Consider the following 18,994-nt stretch of genomic DNA (forward strand, 5'->3'; position numbering starts at 1 on the left):
ATTCTTGTAATTACATGTCTTGCTCTCTGGCAAGCCTATTTTGTTTTATTATTTTGCTTTTTTTTTTACCCCTGACTTTGAAGATGTGCTTCAGAATACTAAAATTCTGGTGAATTAGGCTTGGAGAATTTGAATGTCATTGCTTGCCTTCTACAAACCGTGTTCTTCAGTAATCACTATGGATTTGCCATCTGTTAAATCGTATTTACAACTGTCACTGATGTTTAACTACTGAAGACTTTGTACTTGTGTACAGACTTTTAGATCTTGACTGAGTTCTGGAGAAGCAGGGGCTGGGACTGGTACATAGCTACCACACAGGAAGGCCAGAAGTGCCCTTCCTTTGTTTAAAAGAACACCCCAGAGTGGATTATATGCATCAGTGAGGATCTCAGACTATGGCAAACTCAGCTCACCATTCAAGACATTTTCTACTCTTGAAAAGAGTACTTCAAAGAGCATTATGAAAAGCAAAAACTTGAGATCCATCCCTGCCTCAAATCAAGCTAGGAAAAAAGGTAATTATACACACTTTTCATAATAAAATTATGTACATATAATGTATTATTTCATTTTCCTTATTCTCTACTTTCCCTGTTTCCTTCTTTCCTTCTGTGAACTTTCTTTCTTTGTAGAAAAAAATTAATCTTAAGTTTAATTGGTGCTACATTCCATCTCTGAAAGATAGATTCAGTTCAGTTCAGTTCAGTTTTTTTTTTTTTATCTTTTTTTATCATTAGTTCTAGGTTTTCCTGAATGAGACCCAGAAAGTATGGGAGGTGAATATAAGATTGGAGAGTCAAACCCCTCCTCATCTGGTTGGCTTTGTAATATCCAAAATGTTTGCCAGAAAAGAGCTATCAATTCAGAATGCAAAGGGCAACATACAAATGAAGATGGATACAGAGAGAAATATCCGGATGTGAGTTTGATCTAGTGTTGGGAGTCTGGATATTTTATCAATCACCTGCGTGCGTTTATACATCCCAGTGCCTCTCAGTTATTTCCTGGTGGAATCATCCATTTTGGCGGGAGGAAAGGGTGATTTCCCATGTAGGAGCCCACGGCACTATTAATAGGAATAGAAATGCTCAAGTCAGACCAGGGTTCCTGCTGTCTTTAGACTCTGGCGGGGCCGGGAGGGCAGTAGAGCCAGAAGTGCTTCATGTTTTGCTTTGTGGTTCAGCCAAATAGGCGACCAAGGCCATCACTGCTGCCTGCTGTGACGGAGGAGAGCTAGCCTCACTGGGAAACTCACTTCCAGCTTAAAGTGTCTCCCCTGCCTTTCCCTGCAGCAATCCATCCCAGGACCACGTGGACTCTATTAGAATTCTTTCAGCAGTGAAGCCTCTCCTCTCCTGTCTGTGTGGCTGTGCGTCCGTTGCAGCAGCCTGCGCATGTCAGTTGTAGGGCTTGTCTCTGTCCGCGTGCAGGAGAGCAGCCGGAGTGGTGGCTGTTCTGTGCACATGGGAATCAGATTCTGCTGGCTTGATGCAGCATCCTTTCCTCCTGGTCTTAACGTGGGGACCTCAGATCCCTTCCCCTAACAGGCGCCTTGTGTTCTCTTACTTCCTCTTCCTTTTCTGTGGAGCACCTGCTTGTGTGGCTGTCTTCTAGTCATTGTTGTTAGTAATTAACCCTCTGCTGGATCTAGTGCTTAATGTTAAGAAAAACACTCAGAACGTTTCCCAAATCTTAGAATCATCAAGAGGAGTGTAGAGGTTTTTTCATTCATGTTTTAGGAGTATTCATCCTGTCTGTACCTTTGAGAGCAAGAGAATGAAATTTTGTTTTTAATATTTATTTACTCTATTATATTTATTTTAGATAAACTAACTCCCAACATTTCTGAAGTTTACTTTATCCAAATTCATTCATATAACATGTGTTTTTGGGCACCGACCTGGGTCTAGGCACTGTTGGACGCCCTCTAGGTACGTTGGTAAACAAGGCAGCGCCACCTCCCCTCCCCCATCTCGTGGAGCTCTCATCTGATAAGGAGGGACAGACACTTAACAACAAGCATACAAATCAGTAAATGATGTTACATGCTAAGGAGAAATAGAAAGCAGAGTGAGAGTGTCGGTGGAGTCCAGCAGGTCACCACTTGAAATAAGATAGGGTCGGCTTCGGTGAGAGAGCCCTTTGAACGAAGACTTGTAGGAGGAATTGGGATTGGCTGTGTGGGTGTGTGTGGGAAGCATATTCCAGAAAAATGAAACAGTCAGTCCAAAAGTCCCAAAGAGGGAGGAATGCCTGGCATTTTGGGGGTCAACATAGAAGCCCACATGGCTGGGGCAGAGTGGGCAGAGAGGGGAGGGGGAGGGGAGATCAGGCATCACAGGGACAGGCACGGTCGGCTTTTCTAGGGCATGAAGCAGCCATGGGCTTTCACTCAGTGTGGAAAGATGAGTGCCTGGGAAGTTGCGAGCATGGCAGTGACTTCACCTGATGCATCCTTTAGACAGATTTCTTGGGCTGATGCCATTGACCATATGCTCACAAATATAGACACACACCATAGGGGCACAGGAAGAAGCACAGAGACCAGTTAAAAGAGGATTTGAGGAATCTGGGCTGGGAGTGATGGGGCCCGATCCAGGGTGGTGGCAGTGGTGGTAATGAGAAGCTATTGGATGGGGATGTATTTAGAAGATAGAGTCAAAAGTCTAAAAGAGTGGTTTGGGGTTGTGAGAGAGGCCTCATGGGTGATGGCAGGGTATGTGGCTTGAGCAGCTGGAAGAATGCGGTTCCTGTCCAGCTGGGATGGAGTGGGAGGCAGAGTGGGCTTGGGGGTGGAGGGAGGACCAGGAGTTGAGCTGCTGAGATCCTAATTTTGAGATGCCTGTTCTGTGTGCAAGTGGAGATGGCAAGGAGGCAGTTAGATGGGATTCTAGGGCTGAGAGGGAGGTGTGGACTGTAGGTATCGAGTGTTGTTAAAAATGAATATTTTTGAAGCCATGGGTTTTTTTTTTAATTGCAGTGTAATGGATTTACAGTATTGGGTTAGTTTCAGTACAGCAAAATGAATCAATTTTTTCGCAGATTATATTCTGTTACAGGTTATTACAAGACATTGGGTAGAATTCCCTGTGCTGTACAGTAAGTCCTTGTCGCTTAACAATTTTATGTACAGTAGTTTGTGTCCATTAATCCTGTACCTTTAATTTGTCCTCCCCTTCACCTCCCCTTGTTAACCACAAGTTTCTTTTCTGTCTGTGAGTCTTTCTGTTTTCATATATGTTCATTTGTATTATTTTTGAGATTCCCCATGCAAGTGATCTATAGTATTTTTCTCCATCTGACTAACTTCATTAGATGTAATATTCTCTGAGACTTGACAAAGATTATCAAGGAGGTGGGGAGGGTATAGCTCATATAGTAGAGTGTATGCTTAGCATGCACAAGATCCTGGGTTCAATCCCCAGTATCTCCATTTAAAAAAAAAAAAAAGAAGAAGAAATTAAGTAAATAAATCTAATTATCTCCCTACCCCCCCAAAAAAAACCAAAAAACAAAACAAACAAACAAAAAGATTATCAAGGGAGCATATCTGGAGAGAAAAAGCAAACCCAAGGCCTGAGCCCAGGGCGTGCGGACCTAAAGAGGGAGGGGGTAACCTGCAAGGACAGAGCAAGGTTGAGGCAACCTGAGCACGTGCACTTCTGAAGCCATGTGGGTAGATTATATAGAGAAGAGTAGATCTGCTGTGTCCACTGCTGCTGAGAGAGAATGAGGACTGACAGCTGACCTTGGAGTTTAGCTGGAAGGAGGCCGTCGGCATTGGACAAGCAGTTTCCATGGGCAGGTGGCTGTGAAAGGCAAACAGAGTGGGAACAGGAGAAGTGGAATTGGCTACTTAATGGTATAGACCTGCTGGAGGAAAGGGTGTAAAAGGTTGGGAGGAGGGGGGAATAGCTGGCAGGAGGGTGGAGTCAGGAAGACTTTTCATTTGCCTTGTTTTGAATTTAATGAGAGAAATCATGGTATGAATGAATAATAGAATGTGCTTTTTGGAAAGATGCAGTAGCCAGGAAGAAGTGCATGATGAGGGGAGTTGTAGAGCCAAGTCCTCGAGAGGAGGGGCTGTAATGGGGTCCCGGGCCCAGTGGGAGGGTTGGCTTCAGGTGGGAACATGGACAGTTCACCTGTGGAAAAGCAGAAAGGAGGAGGGGAGAGGTGGGTGTGGGTACTGGTAGGGGCAGAAGTGGTGAGAGATGGGGGTGATTTCCTCCGGTTGCCTCCACTTCCTCTGAGAAGTAAAACGTGCTGTGATGAGGCGGCAGTGAGGATGGGGCCAGGGTGCTGGAGGGGAGCAGTTGTGGGGGGGGCTCTCCTGGAGGGCTGGGCTCTCAGCAGCAGGAAGTCTGCTCCAGGTTGGTGACCGTGAATGTGAGCTGGGAGCAGGCAGGCAGGAGGGGGGCGTGTGTGTGTGTGTGTATCTGTGAGTGTACAGCCACTTTCTCCCGCACGACTGCGGGTGTTGATAGTTGTGTAGTTGGATTTACCAAGAGAAGTGGTTTTTGCCCAATGAGTGCAGTGGACTGAGAGAAGAGCAGGAAGGAGCTGTCCATGTGTCTGGGATGTAAGCGGGGTCGTGAAGGAAGAAGAGACATCGGGGGTGTGGACAGTATGAGACACACAGGATCAACAGAGTGAGTCCTGGGGGCCCAAGCGCTGTGGGCATCCAGGTGCCAGAGGGCACGCCTGGTGGGGGTAGGACTGCTAGAGGGTAAATGCCTAAGACTGAGATTCGGGCACAGTTGCTTTACTGGTAACAGAAAAAGACCCAGAAAAACCAGTGGGAGAGAGCAGCTGGGGCGGAGAGACGTGCACAGGGAGGGAGTTGAAGGGTCTCTGGTGCGCAGTTGGAAATTACTAAGAGTGAAGCCAGACGTCAGGTCACAGTCGATGGAAACGAGGGGGATGGCATAGAGGTTGATAGGTGAAGGCAACAATATTTTTATGAACATTTTCCCTGATTTCAAAATTTCATAGTGTTTGCTACTGCCAAAATAAATAAAAACACATCACTAAAATTCATATTTATTTGAGTACAATGGCAAACTGTGATTTTCTGTTTTTGTACTGATCTACTTTTTCTCATTAGTCTCTGTTAAGTAGGATTTAAAAAAAAAAATCTTTTTGTTGGAAAATTGCCCAGAGTGATTTTAGTTTTATTCCAAAGAACTGGAATTCCTTGGGGGTGGTTGTTACTTGTCACAGGTTGGGTGCCAGAGAAGCAGCCTCTGAGCCAAAAGTGCGTGTACAGAAAGTCTAGAGACTGTGCTTGGCATCAGCCCTGGTTCCCAGGGGGCAGCCCCTCGTGACTGGCGCTGATGCAGTTCGAAGTCTTCTCTTTCACGTAACCAGGAAGCCTGGGCCAGTTAATTCAGAGCCAGTGCACCTGTGCAAGGAACCAGGCCCCCCTCTTCTTTCCTGCTGCAAAATCCCTAGTCTGTGACTTCAGTCTTCCTTGTCACAGATGGCTGCACAGCCTCCAGCCCTGTCAGGAAGAAGAGGGTGAAAGCTAAAAGGTATACACCCACTAACTCAGCAGCTTAATCAGAGAAGTAGTCGCTGTCCTGGAAGCCCGATGTTGGAAATTTTTGCTTTCATCTTACTGGTCAGAACTTTGATCCTGGGCCCCTGCCCCCCCACCCCACCCCGGGTGCATGGAGTCCAGGGAGAGGGGTGTTTTTAACTGGCACATTGCTGCCAGGGGCAGAATTTAAGTGGGGAGGAAGAGGAGGTTGGCAGCTAGCAGTGTCTGCCATGTGGTGATTTTCCTTTTTATTCTAAATTAATTTTCTTTGACTGTCTACTCTTGTGTTTTTACTTTTAGATTAGTATGTTTGTTGTCACAAAAGGAATAGTTGCTCATTATTTAAATTCAAAAGTACAGAAAAGTAAAAAGGAAGCAATAATTTAGCCAGAAACAGCTGGTGTCATAGTGGGTGAGCCTCATTCCATGCCTCTCGTGTGTGTGTCTTTCTGCAGATGGAAGGAAGCAGGGATGAGAGCTGGAAGGAAGGAGACAGGCAGGCACGTGGGCAAATAAAAGTGGATGAAGCATTTTATAAGAACAGATCACACTTTATCAGTTCTTTTCATTAAAACATTAGGTTTCATTTTACTTAAATCTGTAAGAAGAAAAAGAAACTTCATCCTGAGAAATGTTACATCCCAAAAGGTCCTTCAAGAACATAGATTATGAAAACCCCTGAAAGACTACCAAAGCTGTATTGTTGTTTTTAACTGCTTTTTCCAACTTTATACACGATCAATTTTCCCTTCTATTAAATACGTAGTAAAACTCTTACATCCCCCACTCACATGACTCCTACCCATTTTTGTTGGTTTTTTTTAAAAATAAGTATATTATTTATAACTTTATTTTATATACTATATATAATGTATGTGTCATATATCATTATATATATTTATGTATGATTATATTACTTATAATTAATATATTTATTATATTCTCTCCAGCAGCTGTAATTCCCTTAAGCGTTTGAAAGTGGATCTTGGTTCTGGTTATTACAGAGCCAGAATACCTTTCACCAGTCCATTAGCCATTGCGCCTCCATTCTGGAATTATTTTGATTGCCCTATAATTTGACTGAATTTTTTTTAATCCATTGTTTTTTTAAGAAGGGCTCAGAAGTCCCAAATTCTGCAGTGTTTTCATGTTTGAATTTGATATCTAAGCAACTTTTCTTTCCTGTATAAAAGGAAGAGATACTGGCCATGTACTATTACTGAAAAATAACAACTTAGAGAAATCAAAATGAAGAACTCAGGAAGGGAGAATTCTGGTGTGAAAGCACTGGCTGACCGCAGCTGGAGCAAGAAACACCTGCCACACTCCCTCTGCCTCGTCCTGGGGAGAATCACAGTGCTGGCGGGTCTGACCCCTTCACTGGCCACGTTAATCGTCCTCCAGTGACTTGGAGGGATTAATGGCCTGATTTTACATTGACTGAAACAGATCCTTTATGAATGCTTTAAGAGGTTTCTACAGAAAACCTTCTAAATCAAACTGCCCAATTAAATGTGATTACTACTCTATAAGGAAAAAACCTGGAAAAGATTTGAAGGAAATCTTGGGGTGAGGTACTTTTGGGGACTTGTTTCTTCTTTTGACTTTTCTGTAGTTTCCAAATCTTTAAGAACCACTTATTTCACTTTTAATGAAAGAAGTAAACTTTGCATTTAAAAAGTTAACATCCTAAAGAAATTATATTAAAGATATAAAATTTTAATTCTTCACTTACCTCGAAGGCAGTCAGGGAAACGTTCACTGGGGGTCAGTTCAGGACCTGCAGGGTTTGAGTACGGGCCTCCAGATCTCTTCTAGGGAGTTCCCTGAAACTTTCTTTTTGTATTACTAACTGAATAATTATTGGCCTTAGAACTATTTCTGCTGTTTGGGGATTTATGAGGTACCTTAAAAGCCAAAAATTTGACCAAAATATACATGAATAACATTTTTTCTAATGTGATGAATGATATCACAGTATTAGAGCAGGATTATCATTTATTTCTTTAATCAAACTTAAACTTGTTATAGTTTCCATGCAATTTATATTATTCCGGTGATACTATACCTTGATATACTTTATATAGAAAAATGTCATTTAAAGCCCACTTAATCTGAACTAAAATTCTTCATAAAGTTATCAGCTGCTCTTTGATTCCTCTTTTAGATATTTTTAGATATTTCTGTGAACATTTAAAAGAGTAATTTATTTAAAAGTGACAAAACCTGAAATTATCCCTATCCACATTCTCCTCACATTTATTTAGCTCCATGTGTCATTGGACATGAGCCTTGGGTCAGTTGGCCTCCATGTCAAATGGAGTAGAAGCCTGTTCTGGGCAGGGGTCCCACGTGCAGGGTCCTGCGTGCAGGGGGACAGCTGTGTGAGGGCACTTGTTATGCACCTGCCTGCTCTGAGATCCTCACTTGTCTTAGTGCTCCTGTTTGTATTAGTGATTCTTGTTACATAATTGCCAAATACACATTCAACGTAGTTTGTACTTGCAGTGCTTTTATCCATTGTTCATGACATTTAGGAATATCTGGAGCAGGACTCACCAAGCCAGCAACTCCAGCCTCCCACAGGGAAAGCTGTGTGGCTCCCCGAGAAGTCTGAGGGCCCCTCAGAAACTGATGCCTGTGTTCAGTTTCTGAATGTAGGTGTTGAATTTCACAGTAATATTCATAATGGTTGTATGGTCTATAATTATATGTTAAAACTAAATTATAAATAATGAAATTTCTTCTGCACTGAGTGATACTGCACTCACTCACTCTTACTGAACATTTATTGATTTTCTGTTGTAGTAGAACACTGTTAACCATGTCATTTTCATTTGTGTTTTTTTTTTTCCCTAACCCACTGTGTTCAAATCTAATATATAACTCTACAAACCAAAGGAATGCTTTTCCTTAAAAGGATTCTTCAGGCTATGGTGGTGGGAACAAGGAAGCAAAACTGACTATGTTTGAGAGTTCAGGAAGCAGAGGGAAAATGCAGAGGGACACAGGCACTTGGGCAGTGGATTACATTCACATTCTCAGAAAAAGAGCGAGAGCTTTGGAAGATAAGATGGAGGAACTAGAGACAGCAGGAGAAGGAACTATTCCAACTGAGTCAAGACAATTATATTCTTCTGTTATGGAAATGATAGGCCAGCCAAGAAACAAGCACCACTCAGAGGGTTGGAGTACTCAGATTTATTATGCCGGCGGGCTCAGAGGGGCTTCTGCTCCAAAGCTCTGAGCACCTCCAAGACATGCACACGAGGTTTTATAGGGTTAATTACAAGTATGGGGCTATTAGCCAATAAGGCTCAAACAACAAAAAAGCAAGGAGTCAGTACACTGAAGCTTATCAATTCAGAACAGATCACGTTACTGACACTTGTTGAGCTTGGATTTATGAGTTAGCTTGTTAGCCCAGTAAACTGACACTGAACTTCAGATTTACGAGTTAGCCCGGCAGAACTTATATCAGTAAACCGACACTTATCACACTTAGATTTGTGACTTAGCTCGTTAGCCCAATAAACTGACACTAAACTTCAGATTTACGAGTTAGCCCAGCAGAACTCAGATCAGTAATCCGACACTTGTTACACTTAGATTTGTGACTTAGCTTGTTAGCCCAGCTGGGCTTTTCCTTCATACTTCGAGCCAAGGTACTAGACACATTGTCCTACTTTTTCTTTTATTTATGGAAAAAGAACTAGTACTCCCTGCTAAATGCATTGTCACCCTCTGTCCCTGTGGCTCTTTGACTTGAAGCGTTTGCTGCCAGTGACTTGGTTCCCGAGAGTGCCTCCCAACAGAAGAGCCTAAATCAAACCCCTGGGGAAAAATAAGAATTTAAACTGGCTCATATTGATCCTTCTCTTGTTAGCAGTCCTTTTTGAAAATAAATCCCTTAGTTCATGGTGGTGACCTTCAAGGAAGACAGAGTTTCAGAAAGATTGCTGTAGAAGGGCTAAGTTCAGAGAATGACACTGTGTAGCATTTCTGAGTTAATTACATCATCAGAGCCATCAGCACAAAACATCCTGTAATGAATTAACTGTCGCTGGTGTTAAACTAATTCCAGTGTGGTTGTAAGACAGTTCTAGATCTGTGCACCTTGTGTTTTCTTTTATTCTTCCTCTCTTCATCATTTCCTTTCCCAAATAAAATAATTTCTGCATTTTCTTAGTGAAGTAGCATTGAAGAATCAAACAAGAAACAAAGGTGGTTGCCTTTTGAGGAAACATCGGCTCCTGCCACAGAGGAAAAATAAAATCAAAAACAGAAATAGGAACAAGAGACACTTGTACAGGGACGTCAACAGGTAGGGTTCTTCAGCACATGATGAGTTTGTTATGAGATCCTTTGGTTTTGAAAATAAGGCATTTAAAAATATTTGTGTCCATTTAACAGGTAATGGGAATTCTGGCAATATGAGGAAGTAATAATCATTTGACTGGTCTGTACATTTGTCATGGGCAGAATTGAAGTGGTTAAGGGCATGGGTTCTGGATTCAGAGTCTGGTTTTAGGCTTGGCTTCACTACCTGCTGTGCAGCCTTAGGCAAGTCACATCCCCCCTCTGAGCCAGTTTTCCCATCTGTGAAATGGGAATGAGACTGACAGTACCTGTCTCATAAGAGTGGTTGTGAAATTAAGATAAGACAGCGCCTCATCTCCCCGAGCCCTGCAGTAGAGGCAGGCTGATTCTGCCCCCAGCCTGCCTGCCAGGGGAGCCGCCCTTCCCAAGTCAGAGTTAAAAGACTACGGATTAAGGGAGTTTTCACTGGTGTAGTGAACCAGGGGCCCAGAGGTGCCCACGGCCCCGTAGGAAACCAGGCTTCTGAGAGTGCAGGGCCTACACCCTGGCTGTCCCTGAGGGACATGGGGCTGTTGTCACAGCTGCTGCTAAACCCACTGGTCAGGGCTTGGATGGGCCGGCGGGGCCTTCCATGGGCTCGGAGAACAGAGGCCCGGCAGGCTTTCCTTGGCTACCAGTTTTCTCTTGCTTTACACTTAAAAGCCACTTGTGTGAGATTAAAGCCTCATTAGGAAATATATATATTTAAATCATAAAAAAGACAGTGCAGGCCAACCTGAGTGCCCTCCGCACAGTAACCAGTTAATGCGAATTGCCTATGACTAATGTTATAGCCATGTTTCCTTAGAAACTGTCCCATTTTTCTTTTATTTTTTGTAATGATTTTCAGTAGATAATATTGGCTAGTTTTGATATTATATTCAGAAATATGAATTGGGCATTAATTGCCAATGCCCTGAGATTGAAAAAAATTTGACTTAAAATTGGGAGAAAATGTACGTGTCCTGTAGAAGTCAGACATTTGTTCTGTGTGATGCATCTTGGTGACGCTAACCTGACAGGCAGGCAGGACAGGTTTGGTGATCTCCAGCACGAGCTTCACCTTCATTTCCTCTCCCCCACCCCAGCCCCTTCCATCTCATTACCTTTTTCCCCTTTGACAGTAGTAGCCTAAGCCTTGAGCCTGCCAATAAGAAGCGCTTTCACTCCAGGGACATCCAGAGAAAGTGCTACCGCATCAGAGGCGACCGCATTTACTGCAAATGAGATAGTACTGATTTCGCAGGACACACGGCCCTAGAGGCACTGAGAGCCATCCAGACCCTCTGCCTGCAGTTCTGAGCTCCCACGGACCATGGCATTTTAAGGAACAGACCCATGAGTATGCCAGCCACCCCTCACACACACACAGAACACAAAACTTGTGTATCAACATATGTACATATTTTTCTGGGTTTCAAGAATTCTGCAGAATTAAGCACGGACTATCTGCCAGGCATTAGGCCAGGTGTGGTGAGACAGTTCAGAGTTTCATTAGATTCACAAAGGTCCTTGGTTTTCATCAGACTTTTAATTTTAAAGAGGTTAATAAACCAGAACATCTAAGCACAGATTGCCACTGATCTCACTGTCTGAGTCCCTCTTTAGCTCAAGCCAGGTGCTGAGCTGGGTCTAGGCTTTGCTTTGCCTCATCCTGATCTCATGGAAACACCTAGTCGTTACCTCCTTGCTTGCAGAGAGTTCCAGAAACAAGCCTGTCTACTCACTGTGGCTCCATCCAGTTTCCTCACTGCAGAAAGATGGGCCAAAAACAGAAAAAAAGAAGGTACAAATGTCACTAAGTCCAAACTCATTCTACTCACTGCACAAAAGCCAGTAAGTTAGGAGACAGGGTCTTGGGGCAATGAACAGTTACTTTATTTAGAAAGCCATTCAGAAAGCTGGCAGACCAAGAAGATGGCAGATTAAGGTCCTGGAGAACCATCTTCCCCAAGTCAGAATTCAGGCTCCTTTCCTACTTGCTTGGTTGTTGCAAACTTCTTGACATAAGAATTCTTTGTTCTTGGAATCCTGTGTTCTTGCAGCTGTCCACGTAGGTCAGATCATGGTGCCCCTGTAAACTTCCAACAAAAAAAATGTTATTTTGTGTTCTGCAACTTGTTATCTTTATGTGAATGGAAATGTGTTAGTGTCCTTAAAAGTCAGAGCCTTGGGAACAGGCTTTCCTCTATATTTCAGGCTATTGGCAACATTGTTCCACAAAAGGTGCAGAGCTGGCAAGATTGAGCCTAGAAAACAGAGCACAGGGTTAAAGTCAAAGGAACAGATCTAATACGGAGTTGGGTTTGTTCTTTTTTATCACACAAACAGCCCCCCTGGCCTTTCCATCCCTGATGTGCAAAATCAGGATGTGGTTTTTCCTGCAGTCACTCGCCCGCTTACCCCTGTGAAACGCAGTACATTATACTGCCAGGCTCGTTGGCTTTGGGAAGTTCTGCAACTTTTTTGTTTACTAAGCATTTGGAGCATTTTGGAAACAGTTGTTTTCAGCTAGAAAATTGTCTTCTGAGAAAATAGAAAGTTTGAAAAAGGTTTTAAAGCTTACTCAAAAACTGAAGAAATTTAAAGACTAAAAATATTTAAAGGATGTACCTTTCATGAGCACATATGCTAATGTTATATAGGTCCTGCTGACTTAACTACAATGTAACTTTCTATTTATAAAAAGGAAAATGAAAAATTGTATAATCAAGTGAAAGATCTCCATGAACAAGAAAAATGAAGAGTGAATGTTCAAGGAAAACCAGAGCTTATTCAGCAAATTAGCATCCTGAAAGTAAGTCCTTTTTAAATTCTTAAAATCAAATCGATTCTTTCTAAGCATTTTATTGTTATATTAACAATACATTTAGTTATACTTGGAAATTTTAAAAATTTTACGTTGATTTTCAGTTTTGTAACTTTCATGTTTTTAGTTTTCAGTGGGTTTTCTTTTGGCGTTAGACAACTAATACATACTTCAGTATTTTCAGCTTATTCATATTTGAATTTGACATCAGTTTTAGGAAGCTGAACAGCCCTCTTGATCCATCATTAAGCCTGGGACGCTTATGTAATGCATCTCAGTAATGGTGCTTTTAGTAATAATGGTAAAATAAATATACAGTATCATTTACTGTCTTAGGTCGGGTTCCGAACAAGTAGAGCCTGAGCTGGGGGTCCTTGTGGAGGTGATTTCCTGCAGGATAACTCTCAGGAGAAGGGGAGTGAGAGATGCAAGGTGGGGGTGGGCAGGGGGAGGGAGGGCAAGTGAGACCGTGGTCTCAGCCAGAGGCTGGCGTCATTCTTCCCTCACCAGGAAGCTCAGGAGAGCAGACTGCACCCCAGAGTTGGTCCCCAAATGATGCAAGTGGGGGAAAGCCATTTGTGCCCCCCAGCCAGTCAGTCCCTGGCTGAAGTGTGCTCTAGGAAGTGGGTGGGGGTATCTCTAGGCCACGGGCAGGGGCTGCCATTTGGTGAGGATGTTTCTCCAGAGGAGGGGACCCTCAGTGGTGAGAACCAACACTCACTGTGGCGGGCTGGCAGAGCTCACACTGTAAGGGATTTTGGATGTTACTACATCCACCTTTAACATGTTAAGTGAAGGAGCTGAACCAACAGCCGTGGGCAAGCTAGGGTCCTGCCTTCTTTTAAGAAGTGATTAACCATTTCACCAAAACTTGCAAATAGGACTGCTGTCAGAAGAAACTTCTTTGGCTGTGAATGTCATGTATGTTACACATATTCACATACTTCTTCCATTTTTCTGTAAGATAACTTAGGGCATTGAGGCAGGGCTGCTGTTAGCTCACACTGATCTTTCATGCAAAATAGAAAAAGACACACATTGTACAGACAAAGCTAGAAAGTACACAGGTTGGCAAGTGAGGGCACTTTTGAGTAAGTAGAGGGGGAAATCTCCTTTCCCTAGGCCAAGGCTAATCTGCCTAGTTCTGAAGCATGATGATTTACATCTGCTTTCTTCCCAAATGCTTCAGTAAAGTGTTTCAAAATTTCACATCTTATATTGCCTGTTTTTTAAAATAGAAGATCTATTCCAGGCTCCAAAACTGGAGCTCTAAATAATTTTCACAATGAAATAAATGATTTCTTTAGTACATTGGGGTTAGATGATCATATATGGAGTCCTAACGTCCTTTTATAATGTCTCTGGAAAAACAGAAAAAATTGATTCTAAGGTTCAGGTAGTGGACTGTATTTGGTTGGTTAGTTTCCATGTGTCTGACTGGCAATGTGTGCTTCTCAGAAGGGAGTCTAGAATGACATGACAGGGGGCACAGACCCCACAGGAAAATGCAGCAAATCTTTGTGGGACATTGATTTGTTTTTTCCTCTGAGAATTGGCAGGAAGTATTTTTATATTCCTAATAAGTCAACACTCTGAGGGTTTGCGTTCTTTTAGATCCCACATCAGCGTTTCCCTTAGAGTGTACTCCTCACTTAGTGTTTTGCTCTTTAGAGAAAATAAACTTTTCATCTTCAGTGACACAGAGTTCCACTGTGAGTTAGTTTTGAATTTTTAAGAACTGAATATTTTGTATTGAAAGGAGTAAGGACCAGAGTGGTGGAAGATCAGGTCAGAGAGGCGGCCTGAGGCCCCTGAGTGTGTCTCACAGTAAAATCTTGAAGAATCTCAGTAACTCTCCTGAAATGACATCCACAGAAGATCACACAGAAGATTCAACAATGAAATGATGAAGCCAAAACCCATGATAATACAGGGCTTTATGGATGGATTTATTTTCTTGGTAAGGCTGGATTTTAAGGTAGTGTGATACAAAATTTCTGACAATTTTTATTTTGAAACTGAACTGTACCAAGTGTCCTGCCATGAATCCGAGAATTTCTTCAGCAGTTCTGAGTTAAGTCCCACATTCATTTACTGAGCAACTGCCCTCTGCTTAGTGCCATCAAGTAACCAGGTGGTGACATCAGTCTCGGTCCCCACAGAGCTTGCAGCTTGTTAAAGAGAAAAGGCCTGCACACAGGTCAGGGTCATGGAAAACAAAGCAGTGAGTGCTGTGCTGGAGGGACATGGAAGGTTCTTGGGGGGGTGGGGAGAGGTTATCGGGAAGAGCTGCACTTGAACTCAGTCTTGAAGGATAAGTGTGACTCTGTGAAGCAGAGGAATGAGGATATTGAGAGTTGTGTGGAATGTTGGGCCAAGCCTTTATTTTTCCTGCATTTGTGATACAAAGGTGAGCAAAATCAAGTTTTGCTTTTAAGTAAATATATACAGTGTCAGGTGCTGATGAGTGTTTTGAGAAGAAAATAAAGCAGCACACCTGGGGGCCAGGTTGGGGGCTGCCATTTTAGAAAGAGGGATCAGGGAAGGCCTTCCTGGGGCCGCACCTGTGCAGAAGTCCTGAGCCAGTGCAGGAGCGAGACACCCGGCTCCAGGGGGCAGAGCTGCAGGCAGGGGAAGCAGTCAGTGCAAACACACTGGGGTAGGAGTGTGCTGAGCGTGTTCCCAGCCAGCCAGGAGGTCTCTGCAGCCCGAGTGGAGCAGGAGGGGGAAGATTTGTGGGACATGCATCAGAGGAGCGGGCAACACTGGGTTTTGCGACACTGAAGTCATGGTAATAAGGACTTCAGATTTACCCTAACAGAGGGGAGCCACCAGAGAGTTTCAGATGAAGGAGTGATATTAATGGACTCTTCAAAACAATTCACCTCTTCTTGTGTGGAAGGCGGACCTCAGGTGCTGGGAGTGGAAGAGGCGGGCTAGTTAGGGGGTCGTCGTCATCCGGGAGCAGTGAGAGCAGCGGTGGGGAGGGCCCTGCGGCTGTGCTGGGCACATGCTCAGAGCTGGCTCTGGCGGGCTCTGGGAAGCTCGTCATCATTTGGAGGGGGCGAGGTAAAATCAGAGCTGAAATGTAGGAAAGATGACCAGCAGCAGAATAGGACGAATTGGGTAAAAGAGAGCCTATAACGCAATCTGTCGTGATTAGGAATAAGTTGCTTTTGTATTTCTAGGAATATCAAGAAAGAGAAAACAGGCTTATTGGAAGACCTCAAAAGACTGAAGCAAGACAAGCAAGCTCTTGAAGCAGACTTGGGAAAAACGAAGAAAGAGAGAGACCAAACCAGAGAGCAGGTGCACGCACCACAGGAAGCACGCAGAGCTGGGATGAGTACTTTATACTCGTAACTGTGCTGAACTTGAGTGTAAGTTATAGCAACTAATATAAGCAAAATGCTATTCCTAGAAGTATATTGTAATTTTAGAAACTTTTGAAAATTAGTTATTAAGAGGTATGTACATTTGATTGGTTTCAGCAGCAATAATTGCAAGAGTTGAAGAAACTCAAAAATTATTTTGAATTCATGGCATTGTGTGCGCAGCTGTTTGCAGTCCTCCCAGCTGGACCGCGACCTTCCAGGGCCGGACTCCCTTTTTATCCCTGGGCCTGAAACATAAGCTCTCAAGTGTTTGACAGGTGAACAGACAACACCGTGCTGTGTTTGTAGAAGACACAAGGGTGAATATGGTGTTCCCCACCTGGGAAAACAAAGGAGGAGTAAGGTAAGAATGCAGAAAAGTTTAATATTTAAAAAAAATTAGAAATAAACAGGAGGTTCCTGGTAAGGGTTTCAGGGAGGAGAAGCGTTTGAGCTGGGTCCTGGCAGGTGGAGGGCCTTGGGAGGAGAGGAGGGAGGCCCCGCAGCTGTGTCTCGTGGGCGTGTCACTGAGCGCACCTGTCCTGGGCTGCAGGCGGGCAGGGCACAGGGCCGGAAAGGTCGATCAGAGGAGCCCTTATTGCCAAAGGAAAGCTCTTTTCTCTGCGATTTTATGATCTTCAGTGTAAGATACTTACAAAAAATCCACTAACCTGTTCGTAAGAAATGTACTTTCCTCTTCTGCAAAATACAGTAATAATCATTGCTCCCATCATGTATTTGTCGTGTTAAATAAAATCATACAAACTTTGAGGATTCAGACTGTGAACACAACCTTCTTTTACTAACACACTGTACTGTGCACAACTTTGCTACATCCATTGTTTGTTTGTTTGTTTGTTTTTGCCCCTTATTTTTTCATGATGCTTTCATTAAATAGGCATTGGTTTTCATGTGAAATCTTTTAATTTAGTTATTTCCATATTTTGAAAAATTACATTCAGGTTATTGATTTCCTTTATCTTATAGGTGAAAAATTATATGAAATAATAATTTTGGAAGAAACACATAAGAAATGAGTGGCCTGCAGAAAAGATTACAGCAGTGTGTGGGAAACCAGGAGCTTCTGGGTAATGATACAGTTCAGCTTAAGAAAGCAACAGAATAAACAGAAGCTGACACCTGAGGTGATAGATGGTTCTGGAACATGCTCCTGTAGATGAACACTGTTCACCAAAATAGTCAGCTCGGAGACTTGAGTCACTGAACCAGTGCTCTAAGTGCTGTTAATTAAAACAGCTCATTTGGGTTTGGTTTGCTTTACTTTGGGTAGTCTATTTTAGATTAGACTGAGAATACAGTCCACTGTCCATATCTAGGGGCCCCCTATCCAGTAGACTGAACGAACTGTGGAAGGAAAATATTCAGAAAAAAATGGAAAGTTTAAAAAAGCAACACTTGAATTTGCCACAGGATGATAACTACTTACATAGCATTCACGTTGACACAGATACTGTGAGTAATCTAGAGAGGATTTAAAGAACACGGGTGGGAGCACGTAAAATACGTGCAACTCCTCTAAAATTTTATACAAGATGTGTCAGAATCCATGGATGGGGGCATCAGGGGGAAGTCAAGGAACCAGTGCCCTAAGGTTACCAAGGGATGACTGGAAGCCCAGGCTCCTGATCCTAGCCTGGCACGACCCAATGTGGTCTGAATCCTGCCTGTACCACACTCCCATGGTCACTCTCCTCCAGCCGTGCCAGAATGCCCTCTTCTTCAGGAACACACCAAGCTCAATGCAATTCATATCTGACCTCTAGAAATACCCGTTATTTTCTGAGCATGGCTCTACATCAATAACACGTGGTCCATTGCCACGACAGAAAACAGGATGGAGGTTCCTTAAAAAAATTAAAAATGCACTTACCATATGATCCACCCTTCCCACACCAGGGGATATGTCAGGAGAAAAAGCTAATTCAAAAAGTCACATGCACCTCAGTGCTCACAGCAGCCCTATTTATAACAGCCAGGACTTGGAACCAACCCAAACGTCCATCGCCTGGTGACTGGATAATGAAGAGGTTGTCAATTTATGCCATGGAATACTACTCAGCCACGAAAAAGGATAAAATGATGCTATTTGCGGCAACATGGATGGTCACAGAGATAGTCATTCTGAGTCATGTAAGTAAGCCAGAATAGAGAAAAATGCCATATGATACCACTTCCATGCGGAATCTAAACAAAAGACAGAAAGAATCAAAACGACGAAAGAGGAACAACCCAAACACATAGAGAAACAAACTAATGGTTAACAGGGAGGGAAGGGGGTGGGAAGGGGTAAATATGGGAATTGGAAAATTGCCCCTCTTGGGGAGGGATGGAAATGGTAGCTATCTTGATGGTGGTGATGGTTTTCGGGGTGTAGACGTCTATGAAAATTCATCAAATACTACATGTGAGACGTGTCTAATTGACGGAACAGAAATCGTACCACAATAAAGGTGTTTTAACAAGAAGAGATGGGCTTCATTGTGTCCTAAGTTTCTATGTGTCTTCAGGTAGGCCTAAAGAGGGCGGTGCTGGCCTTCCTGCCAACACGATGACATGAAGCACGAACGATCCATCGATGGGAAGAAGATTAGAGCCATGGTCACATCTGGACCCCAAGCTAAGACGTGGTGCATGGGGGGACAATTATCGACAATCCAGCGAGCTTCCAGCCAGAGCTTGAGGCCGGGGCAGCAAACCGGGAGTGGCACTAAGGAGCATGGTGGAGCAGAGGCTGGACTGGGGCCCCGCCGGCTCCTCCCAGGAGAAGCCTCAGTGTTTGGGAGGTGGCTAACGTGCCTGCTTTGTGTCACCAGCAAGTGATGCTACCTGTGGGGAATCAGTTGGAATCCTGAGCTGGGTCAGCCCTGGGTGATGCAGTAAAGGCTC

General features: G+C 43.5%; 2 long non-coding RNA genes across 2 annotated transcripts; both read left to right on the top strand.

The window, feature by feature from the left end:
• Positions 1-250: 250 nt before the first annotated feature.
• LOC135321604 (uncharacterized) lies at positions 251-16,087 on the top strand. Its single transcript, XR_010381477.1, has 4 exons — positions 251-518; positions 9,735-9,869; positions 12,594-12,701; positions 15,902-16,087. It is a non-coding gene; the product is annotated as an uncharacterized LOC135321604 (long non-coding RNA).
• Positions 16,088-16,239: 152 nt separating this feature from the next.
• On the top strand, positions 16,240-18,509 carry LOC135321605 (uncharacterized). The gene is made up of 3 exons (XR_010381478.1): positions 16,240-16,451; positions 17,075-17,175; positions 18,081-18,509. It is a non-coding gene; the product is annotated as an uncharacterized LOC135321605 (long non-coding RNA).
• Positions 18,510-18,994: the final 485 nt, after the last annotated feature.

Source organism: Camelus dromedarius, chromosome 6 (assembly GCF_036321535.1).
Source record: "Camelus dromedarius isolate mCamDro1 chromosome 6, mCamDro1.pat, whole genome shotgun sequence".
Classification (NCBI taxonomy): Eukaryota; Metazoa; Chordata; class Mammalia; order Artiodactyla; family Camelidae; genus Camelus; species Camelus dromedarius.